The sequence below is a fragment of the Gracilinanus agilis genome, chromosome 5 (genome assembly GCF_016433145.1).
Source record: "Gracilinanus agilis isolate LMUSP501 chromosome 5, AgileGrace, whole genome shotgun sequence".
Taxonomy (NCBI): domain Eukaryota; kingdom Metazoa; phylum Chordata; class Mammalia; order Didelphimorphia; family Didelphidae; genus Gracilinanus; species Gracilinanus agilis.
In genome coordinates this window covers 34,801,765-34,821,647 of record NC_058134.1, presented here as the reverse complement: position 1 = coordinate 34,821,647, position 19,883 = coordinate 34,801,765, and positions in this window count along the sequence as shown.

Sequence of the window (19,883 nt, the reverse complement as noted above, 5' to 3'; positions counted from 1 at the left end):
ATATTGTATCCCTAACTTCTCTACCATGCCATAAAAATGTCTTCAACCTGGAAGCTCACCTCATCCCTGGATTTCTCACATTGAAAGTGTCCTCCCCCAACTCCACCTCCCACGGCCTCTCTCCCTAGGATTGACTGGTTACCCTTTAGGAAATTGCCTTTATTTCTTTTGTTTGTTATCATCTCCCATTATAATGCAAGCATCATGAGGGCACAAACTATCTTTGTTTCTATACTGATATTCTCAGTGGTTAGCATGATGCCTGGCACAGAGTAAGAGCTTAATAAATGTTTGTTGACTTGAATGTTTCTTTTCAGCTCTGATATTTCATTCTAAAGAATAAAAGTAGGGCAATAGCTAGAAGTGGGTAGGAAGTGGGACTTGAGGAAAGAGGAGAAGAGGATGCCACAAAAATATGGATTACCTAGTCATACCCACATCTGAGCAACTATGATTAGTTCTGGTACTAAATATGTTTTTGGAAGGACATTGATAATAAATATAAAAATTAAAGATAATGTGCCATAACAAGTGAGGGAACTAATGTACTTTAGTTAGAAGAAGAGAAGTGCCTGGGGGACCATGATAGCTGAATTCAAGTTTTGCAAAAGACTGCCATGCGGTGGGGGATTAGATTTGTTCTATTTGGCTACCAAGGGCAGAACTAGGAACAATGGGACCAAAGCTGTAAAGAGACCAATTTAGGCTTAATGAGAGGAAAAGCTTACTAATAATTAGAGTTGTCCAAGAGTGAAAAGGATTATCTCACTTGGTAATGGACTCCCCTTTGCTGGAAATATTCATGTGGAGGCTTGATGATTATATGAATGACATCTGGATGTTGTCAAAGGAATCTTTGTCCAGGTAGAGATTGGGCTCAGTGATCTCTGAGGTCCCTTCCAACTCTGAGATTCAATGAATTTATAAACAGAATCTGTTATGTAAGCTCCTCAAAAAAGAGGAAGCACTATGTAAAGTCAAGATATCCTTGATAGTGACATCACGTCCAAACAGCAATCTTTCGAAATCAGAAACTCAGCAAATGATTGCTGCTGTTTGGGCTCCTGATGAGATTACCATCAATGACAACTTCCCTGGAGCCAAAATGTATGAATCATTGGCAGTGTAGATTTGGTGTTCCTTCTACCATTTGCCCAAAATGTATGTATGTATCATCATCATGATTGTTTTCAGATTTGTGTAAGAAAAGGTCACAAAAATGCAGTCATTCTCTCTTATGCTTTTCTCAAAGCAGAAGCTATTTTTCTATGTAAAGCCTGAACTACAGCTTAAACAAAAGGGATAAACAAATTGTAATATTAAACCCAGGCAAAAGTGTGGCATTTTATTCCTTAACAAAGATTATTTTACAAGAAGGAAAAAGCATTGTCTAACTTTCTTCCTGAGAAACACACTGGGCTCCCCATGGATCTGTTTCCCACTGAAGGACTCCTGTAGATCTCCCATTCTGGGGAAAAAAATGTTCTCTGTGACAATTCAGGATCTTTGCTCCAATGCAGATGGTGCCCCATATCAGGGCTTCAAATCTGGAGACTGCAGAAACACATCAATATCCTTCCTAGTGGATAAAGAATCCTTGTGGCCCCCAGTGTTTTATACAATGATACATTTAGAGCAGGAAGTGTACAGAAACCATCTGGTCCAACTCCTCACATGTGAACAAGGAAACCAAAACCCGGAGAGGTGCCTAAAGTCACAAAAGGGATGTGATGGAGTTCCTCTGGTTCCAAATCATACCCATCATCCTCAGGCCCATGCCCAGACTCTTCAAAATAGACATCAAGCATGACTCAGCGTAAGTAAGACGGGTAATGGAAATGACTGTTACATATGATATGACATTTAAATCTATTTTGCAAAAAGTCACTCATCTGCCACCAAAAGTACCCCAAACCTATGAGAGTTTGGGGCCATTGGCAATGTAATATAATTGGCAAAGTGTTGCATATGGAATCAATATGCAGACTTGAATCCTATATATGCTGCTTTAATCAATAAAACAATCAACCAATAAATACTTATTAAGTGCTTATTATATACCAATCAGTGTTTAACCAGGTATCTGGCACCCAGTAGGCACTTAATAAGTGTTTGCTGACTGATCGTGTTAGACTCCTGTGAATACAAATGCAGAAAGTCATTTCATTGACCAAGAACTCAGTTTCTTCATCTGTCAAATTCAGGGAGTTGGACTAGATGATCTCTCTGGTTCCTTTCCATCCTTAAATCCTTCCCAATAGAGGCTCTCTCAGGTGCAATGGATCACTCAGAGCCTGAGAGTTCAAACGAATAATGAATCTTTTTACTAAAAAGGTGTTACAACATCCACCTGGGAAAAAGTAGTTCCAAAGTGATTTAAAGTAGTTCAGGAAGATTAAAAATGCTTAAAAGCCACCAGGCAAGAAGGTTAAGTTCCCTGGAATCTCAAGATCTCTTTTCCAGAGTCCTAAAAAGCATTTGTTATACAGTCGTCCCTCACTATAACTTGGTTCACTTAGGTTCACTTATCTCTCCTTCACTCTATTCCAGGTTTAAAAAAAAATACATCCAATTCTGTATCACGGAGTTACAGTTATCATGGCACCCTATTGGCTGATGGAATGAACGGCGACCAATCATAGCGCTGTGTTTTACAACCTGGATGCAGATTGGCTCAGTGTTTATAAGAATGTGGAAAAGGTTTATCGGAGAGTAAGAAATGTTTAAAAAGCCTTAATATATATAAATAATAAAATAAATATAATGCCTCTGCTTGGCATATTTTCACCCATTGGAGGATCTCTGGAATGTAACACCCTCGATATGTGAGGGATCTCTGTATTCCCCTTGCAAAAAGTGTCCAGAGCCTGAGTCCTAGATCAATCCACCTCAAGGCAAAATTAACCCAATTGCCAACATCGGCAATGACCTTGCCTATAAAAGTTCCAGCTAATGTAGTGAGGCTGTGAAGGGTTAAATGATGCTTTCCTTCCTCCGTTTCTACTAACTTCTGCTATCTCCAGCAAATTCTTCTCAAGTCCAGTAGATTAAAAGAGTCATAAAATGAAAATTTAAATGTGTCCTTAGAGGTCATAAGGTTTAATAGCATCATTTTACAGATGAAGAAACTGAGATTCATAGAGATGAAGGGACTTACTTGAAGTCACATTAGCAAGCTTGCACAGAGCTTTCATGAAAAGCCAAGACTCCTGACTACTAAGGCTTTTTAAATTCTTCTAACCTACCTCTCTCTCTATCTCCTCAGTATTCCTGGCACATTTCTTTGACATATAATATAAATAATAAGGGATTAATTTATCATCCCAAGTTTATCATCCATCAATCCTCTCCCATAGTATGTGCATTCACATCATGCCCAGAGTCTATATATTTGTAAACTGCAACAAAAAAAAAATTAGGGGTGCAATAAGACTGAGTCATTGATTCACTACTGGATTATCAAGGTGTTTAAAAGTTAAGATATGCAAATTAAATGAATCACCATAAATGAAGAAATAAGTCACTAGTTTGGGTAGCCCTTCCCTTGAACTCTTAAGCTGATTACTCAGTCCCCTCTGGCTGGAACTGAGAAACAGGTGTGGTGCTATTCCTATGACTGTTGGTGGAATTTGATGGGAAAGGAAATAGAACATTAAATTGGAAGCACCCACCCTAGGCATGGCTCTAGGCAGTTTCACCAAGCTATTAGTTTTCCCCAAGCAGTACCCATCATAGGCTCTACAGCCTCCTCAGTTCCCTAAAATATGAGACTAACGAATCTAAAAATTCTTGCTTAAAGAAGATTCCATCCATTAAAATATTTATTTAACCTAGAAAATTTTTCACATAAAAATTTTGCCAACCATGACAGCAAGTGCTGAAGATTCTGAAACAAAAATGAAACATCCTTTGTCTTCCAGGAGCTCACATTTTAGGAAGAAATGAAATATGTAGATCTAAAGGATGACTTCCGAGGTCATGAAGATTTAGATTATTTTTCTGCATTAGTAAAAGTTAAAAATACAGAAAAGCATTGTAGAAACTATGTCCTTGCCCACTGAGTCAGACTTTTTCTCTGAATTTTTTACCCACCCATTTATCTACATAAATCAGAGAAACTTAGGGTATGGAAACAGGGAGTAGTATTGCACTCCAGAAATTTTCTAATCAATAGAGGTCACTGAGTGAAGGCAGAAGGCAGTTTGCAAAATGTTGAGGAAATATAAGCTGAAGCAGGTAATTTAGACTCAGCTTTTTCTAGAATTTGAAAAAAAGGATGAAGAATGCACTGTAGAAAAAGATCAAGAGGAGATAGGAGAATTGAAAGAGGTGTCTCTTCCATCCCCATTACCCAATGGCTAAAAAGATGCAGTAACTTTCCCCAGGTCAGACAGCTGGCAAATATCAGAGGTGAAATTTAAACCCAGGTCTTCCTAAATCCAAGGCTAGTTCACTCTCCACTATATTCCATTGTTAATATTTTTCTTTTGACTTTGCTCATTTGACACCACATCATACTTCCCAACTTCATACAAGTTTTCCTAAGTTTCTCTGAACAATGACTTATATTTGCAAAGTGCTCTAGAACTTCCACCAATGATCCACTCCAGTGGCTTAGTGACAATCATAAGCTGAACATGTCCTCACACTACTGTGGCATTATAGGTAATGTGCTAGAAATAAGGCATACAAATATGATGAATAAACCATTCCCCAAATCCAAAGAATTTACATTCTGGTGAGGGATACAAGTATCTATCTATCCATCTATCTGTCTGTCTGTCTTCTGTCAGTCTATATATCTATCTATCCCTCCAACTATCTCTCTATTATCTACCCATCCATCCATCCATCTATCTATCTATCTATCTATCTATCTATCTATCTATCTATCTTTCTATCTATCTATCTATCTCTACTTATTACCTACCATCCATCCATCTACCTATCTATCTATATCTATAACCACAAAAATATATAGCTCATATATAAATAAAATGGCATTTGTGTTACTAATTAATATTATGTTAAATATACATATGTATGTGTGTTGTGAATGTACATATATAAATAATGATGCTAATCCTTGCACACATCATGCATGTGGCCAAAGTGGAGATATATTATTCCTCTTTTGGTAGAACAGCAAAGCTGTAAGTTTTTTAGAAAGCAATCTGGAAGGGCAGAGTAAAAGTTGTGAAAATAAATACATATTTTAACTCAATAATTTTATTAAAACTTTAATTATACCCATGACATGTGTGCAATTACTCTATGACACATTCTGAGAATAGGAATACAAGACATTCTCTGCCCCCAAAATGTTTATAATCTAATTGGGAAAGATAAGATACTTAGGATAATGGTAGCCAAAGAGATATACTTTTGTCCGGGAAATGACAGGATGGGTGGACAATAAGTCAAGTTGAGTGACACACAACTTCTAGAAATAATGGTAGTGTTGATTTAATTACCATTCCCAGAGCAAGTTGTGGGCAGGGGCATGGAGGAGAGGAGAAAAGGGTAGAATATAGTACAGAGAGATAGGGCAAACGGAAAAAAGATGACCAAGGTGAAGCATGATTGGATCTGGTGCCAATTAGACATAATGAGCTCTCACTAATTAGGGCTTTATGACCCCAGAATATACTAGAAACAACCGGAATATCTGACAGTAAAAGGATAGTTAAATTAACTGTGGATCATTGATAGAATAGGTAATACTATATTGCTTAACTGACTAATAAGTGAGGCATAAAAAAGAAATCTTGAAAAACTTGTATGAAATAATGCAATGCAAAAAAAAGGCAAAGTCAGAAGAATGGAATATATATTAACTATAACCATTTAAAGGGAAAAGTGAAGAATGAATGGGCAAAGAATCCTAATGAAGATGAGAGGATAGGACTAAAAATTGTTAAAATATTTTATGCATTGAAATTAATTAATTTAAATGGAGATTCAATTGCAATTAAAAGCAAATTTAATTAGCATTTGAGGCTCATCTATTTTAATAAAATATTTCAAGTTGAAATAAATATTTATGGAATTGAATGTGATCTTGATTTTCAATTGAGCAGACATTGTGTCAGGGAGAGTGAATCTTTTATGTGACAAAGAAAATGTGCAAGAGATCAGTCTGTAGCTTCCATTAATTTAACCAAATGGTGATCTAATTTGATCTCCATTCAAATGCTAATTCCAAAGGTGATGATCAAATCAATACCTGTAACACTAGTTTTTAAACTACTCTAATAAGTCAGTGCCCAGAACAGGACACTAAGAAGGTTCTTACTATTTTGAAATGGTGTGAGAGAGGGAGTAGGACATCCTGAATCTTGTTACAATGTTATCTCCATTTACTTCTCCAACCTAAATGAAGTTCTTCCACTAGGATCAGATTACTTAATAATGTGTGGGGAATGATTTTAATTAAATCAAATTGTTAGCCTCTATTCTGATTATAAGGTATCTTCAATTAATTATAAAGTGTCACAAAATATTATGAGTAACATTCCTTACCTGTCACTTTATTATAAAATTAAATGATTTTCAGATAACAACAAAACTTGAGAGATATATTTATGCCAATCATTCTGATCATTTCCTTCATACCCATGAAACTAAATATGTTTTGTAGGCCTATAATAGTTTCACAATATGTAGACTTTTTAAAATCCTTTAATAGTTCAAAACCCTTACTGCTTTTTTTCAATAATATAGAATATTTTCAATAACATAGAAAGGTACATTTCTCATAAAAATTGTGATGTTATATTTTTCCCTTGAAAATATATTTTCATGATTCCTACATTGATTGAGGTCTTGAGAGCCAGGTCTAGTAATATACAAGCTCTCTCTACTGCTTTTGCTATTTGACCACAAGTCCATAAATGAGTAGCATCCTGAGTGCCCTGAATTTATAGCTTGACCACCTCTATCCATCCAATTCCATAGAAAGTGGCTCAAACAAGAGGCAAAATGGCTCAATAGCTAAAGCACTGGATGACATGTCAAGAGGATCAACAAAATGAAAATGATAATATTGCCAAACATAATTCATAGATTTATTCCATCAAAAAAGCATTTCTTAAACATTTACATTATACTGGAGCCCTTTGTGCCAGGGGTATGATACAAAGCTTAACAAAATAATAACAAAATTAATTTGGAAGAACAAATGATTTAGAATATCAAAGGAAATAAATATCTAAAAGTGAAGATGAAAGGAGAATAGAACTTCAAGGTTTCAGATGATTTTTTTTAAGCCCTTACCCTTCTTTCTTAGAATCAATACTATGTATTGATTTCAAGGCAGAAGAGTGGTCAGGGTTAGGCAATGGGAGTTAAATGACTTGCCCAGGGCCACATAGCCAGGAAGTGTCTGAAGTCAAATTTGAACCCAGGACCTTCCATCTCTAGGTCTGACTTCCAAGACACTGGGCCACCAGGCTGCCCACTTCAAACTATTTTATAATCAATCAATAAACAATTGTTTTTATTAAGAAACTACTATGTTCCAGGCACAGTGCAGAAAATGGAGGATACACATGAATTAAATATTCCTACTTTCAAGGAGTTTAACATTCTAATGGGGAAAACAACAAGAATCTAAAGGCATATAGTATAAAGCAGTTACCACCAAACCTTTGATGTTTGTTAAAAGACAGAAAATTAAACAAAGAATAAATAGTTAAAGCATGGAAAAATCAGAGGAGCTAGGTGGTGAAATGGATAGAGCACCAGGCCTGGAATCAGGGAAATCTAAACTGAAATATGGCCTCAGACACTTACTAGCTGTATGACCCTGGGTAAATCACTTAACCTTGTTTGCCTCTGTTTTCTCATCTGTAAAATGAACTTCTAGAGAAAGGAGTAACAAGACACTCTTTTACAAAAAAAAAAAAAAAAAAAAAAAAAAAAAGGACTCATGAAGAGTCAGATATGATTGAAATAACTGAGCAACAATAACAGAAATGAATTCAATAACTCAATATTCGATTAACCTAGAAACATAAATTACCTACAAAAGAACTCACTATTTGATAAGAATTTCTAGACATTACAAAATAGTCTGCAGAAATTAGATCTAGACTAACAACTTACATTTTCTGCCACGATAAACTCAAAATTAATATATGATCTAAATGTTAAAGATCATACCATAAAAATTAGAAAAGAAATAGACTAAGTACGTTTCACAATTCTTGATCAAATTTAAAAGTTATTACAAGAGGAGAAATAATTTTTAAAATATTTTATTTTTCCCCAGTTACATAAAAGAACAATTTTTAACATTTTTTAATTTTGATTTCCAAATCGTATCCCTCCTTCCTGCTCCCCCTCATCCTTCCCTGACGTGCAATCATGTAAAACATTTTCCATATTAATCATTTTGTGGAAGAGATCTCAAACCAAAAAAAAAAATTTAATGAAATATAATAGTATGTTTGAATTCATATTCTATCAGTTCTTTCTCTGGGGTCATAGTATTTTTCATCATGAATATTTGAAGTTGTCCTGAACCATTTTATTATCATTTGAACATATGGAAGTGCCTGGATTTTTCATGAACAATATTAATGCAAATAGGATAAGGAAAGAAAGCCAACCAGCAAAATATTTATGTTAAATATCTTTGATCAGGGCCTAATAATGAGCATATATAGGCAACTAAAAAATGTATAAAACAAAAGGATTCCTCAGATAGAAAATAAAAAGAAATAAACTAGATGCCCATGTATTGGGAAATAGCTAAATCAATCAATAAACACTTATTAATCTCCTCCTATGTGGCAAAGATTATAAAAAGCATTGAGTATAGGAACAGTTTTCAGTATTTGTAAACTATTTCCTAAATCACCAAATAAGGAGAGAAATACAAATCAAAATTACTGCGGTATCATCCAGCAAAGTGGGAAGAAATGATAAAATATTGGAATGGTAAATGCTGATGGTGTTATGGGGAAATGGGTACACTAAGGCAATGCCGATAGAGCACTGAATTGGCCCAGTCAATTTTAGCAAGCAATTCGGAATTATGCAAAAAGTGTACAAATATTTTTACTCAGAGATTATACTATTAGGCATATATTCAAGGGAAACCTATACTTTTTTCAAAACCCTCACCTTCCATCTTTGAATCAACACTGTGTATTGGTTCCAAGGCAGAAGAGCAGTAAAGGCTAATCAATGGGGGTTATGACTTACCCAGGATCACACAGCTAGGAAGTATCTGACACCAGATTTGAACCCAGGACCTCCTGTCTCTAAGACTGGTTATCAATCCACTGAGCCACCTCGCAGCCCTACCAGTGACTTTTTCAAAGGGCCCTATATAATAACTCAGATCAAATTGCTTGCCAGCTCCAGGAGGGAGGAGAGAAGAGAGGGAGGAAGACAATTTGGATCACATAACCAAAAAACTTATGTGGAAATTTGCTATTACATGTAATTGGTAAATAAATAAATAAAATACAAAATAAAAAGGCCCTAATATATTAAAATATTTATAGTAACACAGTGGATGGTAGGGAAAAATAAAAAGAAAAAATAAACTAGATGCCCAAGTTTTGAGAAATAGTTAAATCAATCAACAAACATTTATTAATCTCCTGCTATGTAAGAACCATTAAATTAAGCACTGCGTCTACAAAAAGAAGGCAAAAGGCAGTCCCTACCTTCAAGGAGTCTACAGTCTAATGATGGAAACTACATGCAAACAAACATATTTAAAGCAAGCTATATACCAGATAAACAGTAAATAACAGAGCAAGGGCTATAGAATTAAAAAGGATTGGGAAAGACTGCCTATAAGAGATGGACTAAAAAATGGTGGTGGTAAGCTAATATAATGAAACATCATTATGCTGTGATAAGTGAGTGCCCTAATGAAAATAGAGGGGCATAGAAAGCTCATAGGAACTGAAGCAGAGTGATATAAGTACACCCAGGAAAACAATCCATACAATGACTTCCATAATGTAAGTGGAATGACTGAAACTGGGGGCTAAGAAATTTTTTTTCTCAAATTTGACCTCCAAAAAGATATTAGAAGAAATTTCCCACATTTCTTTAGAGGTAGGGCTATGGTTTGTGGAACACTCCATATGTTGATTGAGAATAACTAACTCTTGCATACACTTTAATGCTACAGGCTTTCATAACATGTTACCCTTTAAATGCATGTTCTGGTCACTGTTTCCCTCTATCACATCACCTAAAGAGTTAGGGCTTTATTATTATATTCGGATGGAATGCTATGGTATTACATAAAGATCAAAACTCAAACAAAGTATTTAAGAAGCATCATTGTTCAGGGTAGCTATGTGACCCAGTGGAATGAGAGCCAGACCTAGAGACTGGAAGTCCTGGGTTCAAATCTGGATTCAGATCCTTCCTAGCTGTATAGCCCCCATAATCTATCCCTTACCGCTCTTCTGCCTTGGAACCAGTACATAGTATTGATTCTAAGATAGGAGGTAAGGATTTTTATTAAAAAGAAGCATTATTGTTGAATACAGTTTGATTTACTTATGGGTTCAAAGATAGATGTTGTGAGCTATAACCAGTTCAGCTTCCTAGTGGCTATCTCATGCCTTCCCTTTAAGGCAGGAAATGTTAGTCCATACAGCACTTTTATTTACCATTCTTCCAACCAGTGTGTGATAGAGCCAGTTCATACTGGCCCACAGAGCTGATTATTAAATTTCTAATTGTGAATATACATCTCAGAAATTGGAAAATGTCATAAAGTATTAAATAATTGTTGATTTCTAGATTTAAGAAAGTGATAGAGAAAATTTTAATAACACAAGTTAAACTTAAAAGTGTACTTGTATGTACATTTTTTTCAGAACACCAATCACTAAACATTTACCAGCACACCTCCACTTTTAACAGCCCTCCAAAAGTCACCATTCAGATATCCTGACCATAATTCAGGGGCACCTTTCCCTTTACCACACTCCCTTCACGTCCTGTGGTCACTAGAGCACATTTGAAGATAGTTCTACTCTCTCTGGATTCTACCTTCTCTTTATCTCTTACCAGTAGCTATGTACTTCTTGAGGATCAACTTTTCCCTCCTTCTCTATCCAATTTCTTAGGTTCATCCCAATTCTGAATTGCCCAGTCATCGACTGAGTAATAGCTGAGAAGGGAATGGAAGGACAGTTAAGATCCCCTTAAACCAAGAGGTTATCAAACGTTGTGTTTCAGAAACTCTGCCATGTCTCATTTATTTCCACCTTTAATCAGTTTATCCCTTTTGACAATTGTAATAAATCTGCCTTGTTTTATCCTCACACTTTATTGGAGAAAAAAAATTTAGAAACCAATAATGTTATTTTAATTTTATTTATGGAGAATCTCAGAAACAAAATAGTTATGATTCCTTCAAGATCAAAAAGAAAGATGTAATCAATTGTAATCAATTGACACCTCCCCAATAATGCATTGTTATCCAAACAAGTCAGCAATGAAGTCCAATGCATAAGTCAGTAAACAAACAATTTATTTATCAAAATACAAAGTCTTGCATTCCTGTACATCCTCCCCTGGATCCCTGACACTGTCATTCACTGCGCCAGTGTATTCAACCCAAGATGGATCTGAGTGACCCCCAGATGCAGGGACATGCATTTGTGCCAGTTGCATAAGCGTGTTTTTACAAATACTCATGACTCTAGGTAAACAAGTGGCTCTCACTTTTAAAAATATGTCAAATATAAAAGAGCCTTGCCCAAATGCACAACTGGACTGGCACAATGATGACACCATCAATCATTGATTCAGAGTTGGAAATGATCTTGGAGATTATCAAGCCTATCCCATACCAGAAGAATAGTCCCCTCTAGAAAATCCCAGAGAAGTCATCTAGTCTTCTCTTCCCAAAGCCCATTCCAACTTTTACCAGCTCTTTTATTATCGTTTGGCCCTTGCATCTGACTCTTCATGACCCCACTTGGGGTTTTCTTAGCAAGGGTACTAGAGTCATTTGTCCCTTATCCAGTGGATCCAATAGATCCTTTTGTCAGACAACCAAAGGTTAAAGTGGATTGCCCAGGATCACACAGCTAGAGTCTGAGGCTGGATTTGAACTCGAGTATTCCTTACTAGAGGCTCAGTGCTCTTAATCAGCAAGCCATAGTTGCCTCTAATCATTATGAAATTTCATCCTTACTCTGAAAACTTGAGAACCATTGCTCATCAATCTCCCTTCTGTGGTCAAGCAGAATAATTCTAATACTACTTCCATGTGAAAATCCTTTGAATTCTTGAAAATTATTATTATATCATTATATTATTATATATCATATAAAATAAATTATATAATTATTAATTCAATTAATTATTTTAAAGTGTATTTAATTAATTAGTTTGGAGTACTTTTCCATAATTACATGAATCATGTCCTTTCCCTTTCCTCCTCTCTCCCCCCTTCCAGAGCCAATGAGCAATTCCACTGGGTTTTACGTGTTACTGATCAAGACATTTCCATATTATTAGTATTTGCACTAGGGTGATCGTTTAAGAGTCAATTAATTATTAATGTCCCTCCTAAGTCTCACAGCTAGTAAATAAACATTTGCCCAATGCTGATAATATGTCTGGCACTATGCTAAGCGCTGGGGCTACAAAAAAAGGATAAAAGACAATCTCAGCACTTAGGAAGTTCACAGGCTAAAGAGAGTAATAAATCAACATCAAGCTCAGGTATTCCTTCTACAGTGAAACTTCCCCCATTGTGGTTCTGTCACATTGTGGGTCAGCATAAGAAAATAAATGGGAATTTTGAGGGAGTTTTGTGGAAGCTGTAGATAATATGCGAAAGCCAGCAAAGAACACAGAAAAAGTTTAGAAACTATACAACCTATGACCAAATACTTAAGTTATATCTTACAATAAGGTATTGTAAACACCTCATAAGAGAAAAATAAAAAAAATCAGACTTCTCTGGTATGAAGGAAGAGCCAAAAATTTTACATGGACTTTCCAGATGACAAGGGTGCCACCACCTTTTGAACCCCACAATATGGAAGGAATACCTGTATATATAAACAAGCTTTATATAAAATAAATAGAAAACGATTAACAGAATAAAGGCATCATATTTAAAAGAACTCGGGGAAAGATTTCTATAACAAATGGGAAAGTTAGTTGGGATTTAAAGGAATCCAGGGAAGTCATGTAGCAGAGATGAGGAGGGTTTGATTTCTAGACTTAAGAAAGTGATGGAGACAATTTGTACCCCATTCATTCTAGGCACAGTGGAACAGCCAGAGAAAGTGTCTGAAAAAAAGAGGTGGAGGGTCTTGTTTGTGGAACCGCAGAGGCCAGTGTCACTAGATCCAAGAGCAAGAGAAAATAGGTGAAAGAAGACTGGAAAGGTTAAGAGAAGGCAAAGTTATGAAGGTCTGAAGGCCAAACAAAAGATCTTGATTTCATTCTGGAGGTGATAAGGAGCTACTAGAATTTATTTAATGGGGAATGAAAACTAAATATTCCCATTTCCTTCCATAAATGGTCATATGACATGATTTTGGAGCTCTTCCCCATCCTGGTTTTCCTCCTCTACATACTCAACAATTTTCAGGCATCTTTCCTAAACTGATATCCTGACCTGAGCATATTACCCTAGCAAACTAATTTCAAGTGCTCTTCTGAGTAGGCTCAACCACTTTAGTGCCATCTTGTGATTTAACCTGGTATATAATTTATCTATCATCTTGGCTCTTTCTATTGGAACATTCCTATATAACAGAGAACAACTCTGACAAGCCTAGATCAGATATTTAGGAATGAGGAGCTGTCATAAGAGCCCTCTGAATCCTTCACCATCTCATCCCACTATTAGAGGATCTCAAATTGTTTTTGCTCATAGCATGGTATTCCTTGTATGAATGGAGCATATTCAACATTTAAATTGGCAACAAGATGGTTCCCTAGTCATCAGGCCTCCATATCCATAGTTTAGACCTTCAGATTACTTGATCCATAATTAATTTTTTTATCGATATGAAAAGAAGTCTTTAGTGAAGTGCCTCAGAGGTCTATGCTTGACCTGGTGCTACCTAAATGTTTTTATTTGTTTTCTGCATCTTTTTTTAATTATCTTAATACTGAATTTAATGAACTATAAAAAAGAGAACATTTCCATATGCAAAGAGAATTATATATGAAATCATGAATCTCAGTAACGTAAAATTTGTTGTTTAAGTATATAATATATTCAACTTGCTATTTTAGATACCATGTTTCTCATCTCTATCTCCCCTCCTTTCACCCTCTTTCTTTAATTTCCCACAATTCACAGGAGAGAAGATAGCTTTGAATCTCTCTAGATAAAATTGCCATCATGTTGTCCCTGATGCTAGGTCAGGAAGATCAGGCAGCAAACTGCATTTGGGATGGAGGGCTAAGGCTTTCATGGACACCTAGCAAAACTGTAAAACAGCCTAGGATGCTGTGACACACTTTTTGACACCCACTACATTAGAACCCTTGAAAACCACTATGCTATATCCATACAATTAATGTTCCCAAAGGGTTTGATGATGACAATAAATGTGATGGCTTCTGAACAACAAAGACATATGTACAATCAATTATTTCACAACTGACAAATTACTAGGAAGATCTGAGTTCAAGATCCCATCAGGTGTATTAAGGCAGATGATCGAGACCAGGAGCCAGAGAATGAGTGAACAGGGTCAACCTTCTTCTTTTCACCCTAGAAGTTAAACTTCACAAGCTCCACTACATTCAGTCTAATACCAGAGAAATCATTTGAATGAGAGGAGCAGAAGGAGGAAATTAGATGGAGGGAACATTGGATAAAGTGCTAGACTTGAATTCAGTTCTTGCCTAGGACACTTCTTATCTGTGTGACTCAAGGAAAGTCATTAATTTCTTTCTACCTCAGTTTCCTCATCTGTATAATGTGGGGAACAATAGCCCTACCTCCCAGGGTTATTATAAAGATCAAATGAAATAACACATAAAGTGCTTTGAAAGTCTTAAAGTACAACATGCTTTATTATTATTATGTTTACCATAAATATACTAGTGGGTAATACATACTATATTTTTACCAGAGCCTGAACTATGTCACCCTAAATAAAGAGAAAATGTATTATGCAGGTTCATTGCCAGTTATTCCAGAATCATTGTAAATAATTCACTAAGTAAAGCTTGGTACAGCACAAATAAATATTTATACCGCCAAATGGGGCAATAGCATCCCTTTCAGCCATTTTCTTGAATATAGGCTGAATGTAATATATCTCCCTTCTAAACCCCACTAGCTGATTGACAATGCTTTAAAAATGCAAGTGTAGAGAACTCTGGGGACCCAACTGATTATAGAGTTGAAGGCAAGTGCAGGATCTTGAAATACCCTGGAAAAGGCTGTTCTGAAAAGGATCTTTGAACTGGAGAGACTGTGAGGGGCCATAAAGATTATAATCCTACAAGAGCAAAAACCAGAAAGACCCCTGGTTTGATGCTTAAAAACAAACACATCTTCCTACTGTTACCTTTCTGAAACCACCCATGCAATTGAGTGACTTCTTCAGAATTCTCAACAAAATCTTGATTTGTCAGATTCAGGCTTGTGGCATGGAACCTTTGTGAGACCAGTGCAAAGGATAGCATTTCTTCCTTTTGGGGTCTTGTGTTCAGGATCCATTTCATTCTCCTCACCCTCTGTCCCAGCCTCTCAGGTTTAATGTAAACTTCTTATAAAATTCACCCACATGCTAAAAAGGACACCCCAAAAGTGAAGGGTATGTGAAGTAGTTGACAACTTCGGGTAAGTACGGGGGCATCCTTGATGGAAAGTAACACAGTTAGATATTGAAGTTAGAGCAGTTGATGGAAGACCTTGACTATATGATTTTTTAATTGAAATTTATCAGATAAACCATGGGGAGCCATTGCACATTGGGCAGCTAGGAAATAACATGATGAGAGTCTTGCAGAAACATCACAGACCTTGCTATGGATGGCATTCCTTCGTTAGGAATTAGACTAAAACAAATACCATTTACTTGGGCATAAACAAAAGAAGATACTACCCACAATTTCCTAGGAATGTGAGATTGGCAAGGGACCCTAGGTGACAATTTTCTTTCACTGATTGGGTTGCAGAGTGCAGAGACGAGAAACAGCTTGGCACTCATTCTATTTTCCAGCACCAGTGCCAATAAGCCTGCTGCTTGCTGGGCTGTTTATCCAGCCCACCCACTGTTCCCTCATTGGGTGTTATCACGGCTTCTGTGTAAACATCTTTTTTCCCCTTCTATTCAGCATTATTTTCTTTAAATGTCAGGGTTTATGGGTTTGTTAGTGATGTCTTTTTTAAACACACATACATTTTCTGTATCACATCCATTGGCTTAAAAACTAATTTCATCCACTTAGCTCTAAAATGGTCCTGCTAAGGAGTAACAGCAGAGGACATTCTCCCATGTATTTCCATGGGGCCCACTGATTCCAGTCAAGACTAAACAGAGTAACAACTAAATCTGGCGGGTGAATGAGACAGACTATCACTTTGGTCATTTTCTGGGGGACTCAGAACCAACCTTTCACTGGACAGACTGTCCTGAAAATCCACCCCTCACACAATCTTCTTTTTCTCACTTTAAGCCTCGACTGTATTACTTGGGGAACAAATGAGGGAGTACTTCCTAAGGGGAGATAAACTTTAGATCTATTGACATCTGTCATTCTTCCTTCTGCTAAGCCCACATGGATGCACCAAATTCTCATCTCTCGACCTTGAGCCCTGGACTACATCAGACCATTTACTTTTACAGCCAAGAAAATGCTTGTTTAATTCAAGAGCTAATGTGTGGCTAACACCCCCCAGCCACCACAGCACTATACTGCCAAAGTGAGCTATAGATTAGCATTTGTGAAAGCTGTAGAAACACACCAATGAAAGGTGTTAAAGCAAACCATATTGCTGTTTGTTTGCATGCTCGCTTGCTTGAAGACACTGTGGGTAAAACCAGCGCCAACATTACATCTCTTGTTTAGACCAAATGTCTTGAACCTCTCAGTCTTCTAAATAACTCTCTGAGATTCTAGGTTGCAAAGAGCTATATTTTATCTACCATCTTTATCAATCCCCCATTCCATCCCCAACTGCTAGAGTCCTCTTTCCCCAAAATTGTTGTCCAGTCATTTTTCAGTCTTGTCCAATTCTTTGTGACATCAGTTGGGCTTTCTCGGTAAAGATTAGGCCAAATGTGAAGAGCCTTGGAAGCAGAGAACAAGTTGACTTGATTCTAGGTTCTCTGTGCTACCATTCATCCTTATTAATGTCCCTTAAACAAACTGCCTTTTCCACCTGGATCTCAAAAGAAAGTCCATTCTATTGCAATGGATTGTTTTAAGGTGATGAACAAAAAGATAGTATGGAAATATAAATAGTTCAATGTAAAATTACTCCTGGGCAATCAATAAGTGATCTGGGTTCACATCTGCCCTCAAACTCTTCGAGTTGTTATTAAGACAGAAAATTTGGATTTAAGAAAAAAAGTTGTTAGGCTAGAAAACTGACAATGGCGAGCCTGGAAGCAAGAATGTTGGTGGTGGAGGTCAGGGGCCATATTGCAGTAGATGAGTATGTGACTGGTCTCTACATACCTTAGGAGTACTTTGTGTTCATTCTGGCCCCTGTAAGATTTAAATTATTATCCAATAGCTCCAAATATTATATTTATAAGCTTAATTAATAATCACTTGAAGTAGAAAAAATAAAAAGAGCAAAAGTAAAAACCTGAGTAAAAAACAGCTGAGTAAGATTCTCTTACCTCTCACCTCACCCCACCTCCACAAACCACTATCAGGGGAGAAGAGAGAGAGGCAGGGCTACACAAAGCTTATATCCTCCCTATGAAATGTGAGAAGGACCATGGGAAGCTGGGATTTAGAGTCCTGGGGAGAAAATCCTAATTACACACCCCCAAGTCCCTTACTACCTCCCTCACTCACACCCTGCTGTAGACTGACCTGAAAGCAAGGCATGGACCCTTAAGGCAAGGACTATAGCTATTAAAATTGAGATTTTTTTCACCAAGAATTTTCCTTCCAGATGTATGTTACCTAGGAGTCTCAGAGCTTGTCTTTGTTGAAGACCAAAAGAATCTGTACTCATTTGCTCCTCTACTTAGTAAAATAATTGTTTACCAAAACCCTCTGGCTCTCAGTTGTTTAACTGGTCTAAATAAGAAAATTTCTTGAGCAAGAGGTAAAAGAAATATCCAATTTGCAATCAGGTAAGAGCTGTTCACCTCTAATATTTATAAACTTTATAACTGAGTCACTTTAATCTCTGAGAGAGTTTTATCTGGAAAATAGGCATAATAATACTTGAGTCATAAAACTTCACAGCATTATTATGAAGAAAGCTCCTTGATGTGATACAGATAGAGGAGCTGCCTTTATTGTACTCAATATAAGGTCCTCTACTTGGCTTTTAAGGTCATCCATAAGACCTGACTCATTCTACCAATCTAACTTTAGTTCCCACTGCTATTCAGCATAGACCCTTCACTTCAGAAAAGTCTTTCTCTTCTCTGGGTTATAACTACATCATTCCATAAATATATTATGATCATTTCCCCAATGTGTTCTTTGATCAGTCACCAAGCACCTACCCCTGGTCAGACACTTTGCTAGGTACTGAGGTTACAAAGACAAAGGCTGAATGATATTTGCAAGTCTTAATGTTCCAATTCATGTGGTTCTTCACCCCCTGCTCATTTAAATCCTACCCAAACTATTTGTCCCAACTCAAATTCTTCATGAAGACCTCACCATTCACTGCAATATTTATCTCTTTCCTCTCAGATGTCCTATAAAAATTATGTTTTTGGGTTTATTAGGTCCCTGTTCTTGAATGTGTGTTATTCTGAATTAACTGAGTTAAAATGTCTTTAAGGACATGCCTCACTGTCGTGATTGGTTCTTGCCTAATGTTGCATAATTTTTTCCAACCACAGATACCCAAATGATAAGCAAAATATCCAAGCCATAAAGAAAGAGATTTAATATGGGAGAGCCAATCCCAAGAGAAAGCTGGACCCCTGATCATGGTCAGAAGACCTCAAGCACTGTGAGAGACCTTCCTTTATAGCCCAAAGGACTCGACAACTTTTATACCAGTACAAAAAGAGTACAGAATAGGCATACCCCTACTTTGGTGAGATACATCTTCTGACCATCTTTTGGCCATTACTTAAGAATCACTTGATGGAAAGGGGGAAGCAGTGATGCCTGGACTAAGAGTGGGTGGTGATGAGTAGTACCAAGTTCTGAAATAAAGGTCAGGCATCCTGATGTATAATGGATCACAAGTTAGGGTGCCTGATATAACAGTGAAGGATAGGGCTGGCACTAAGGCCTTGCAAAGGCAGTTATTTCCTTAATCCAAAACCTTAATACTTAGGCCTGCTAAATTCATGACTTATGCTATCTTAGAATTACAATTATGATTAACTCAGGACTTCTGACAACATTAAAATCTAATCTTCATATAAGGGGGTAGAGGTCTTTTTCTCTCACACTAAGTGATCACTTATATCTTGACCCAGACTCCATCTAGGCTTCACTTAATTCCCCATCCTGGGCCATCTTTCCACAAATTGTTAGGCTGTACAATCTAGACCCTTGCTCTTCCACTCCACACCTTTTCCAGTTCTGGAACTAAAATCAAATAAACTATCATCACTCCTGGACAGGGTGTAACAATCTGTGCTCAGGAGTTCCACTCATCCTAATAACTTTCCAAGCCAAAATATCTCCCTTTAAGAAGGAAGGAAGGAAGGAAGGAAGGAAGGAAGGAAGGAAGGAAGGAAGGAAGGAAGGAA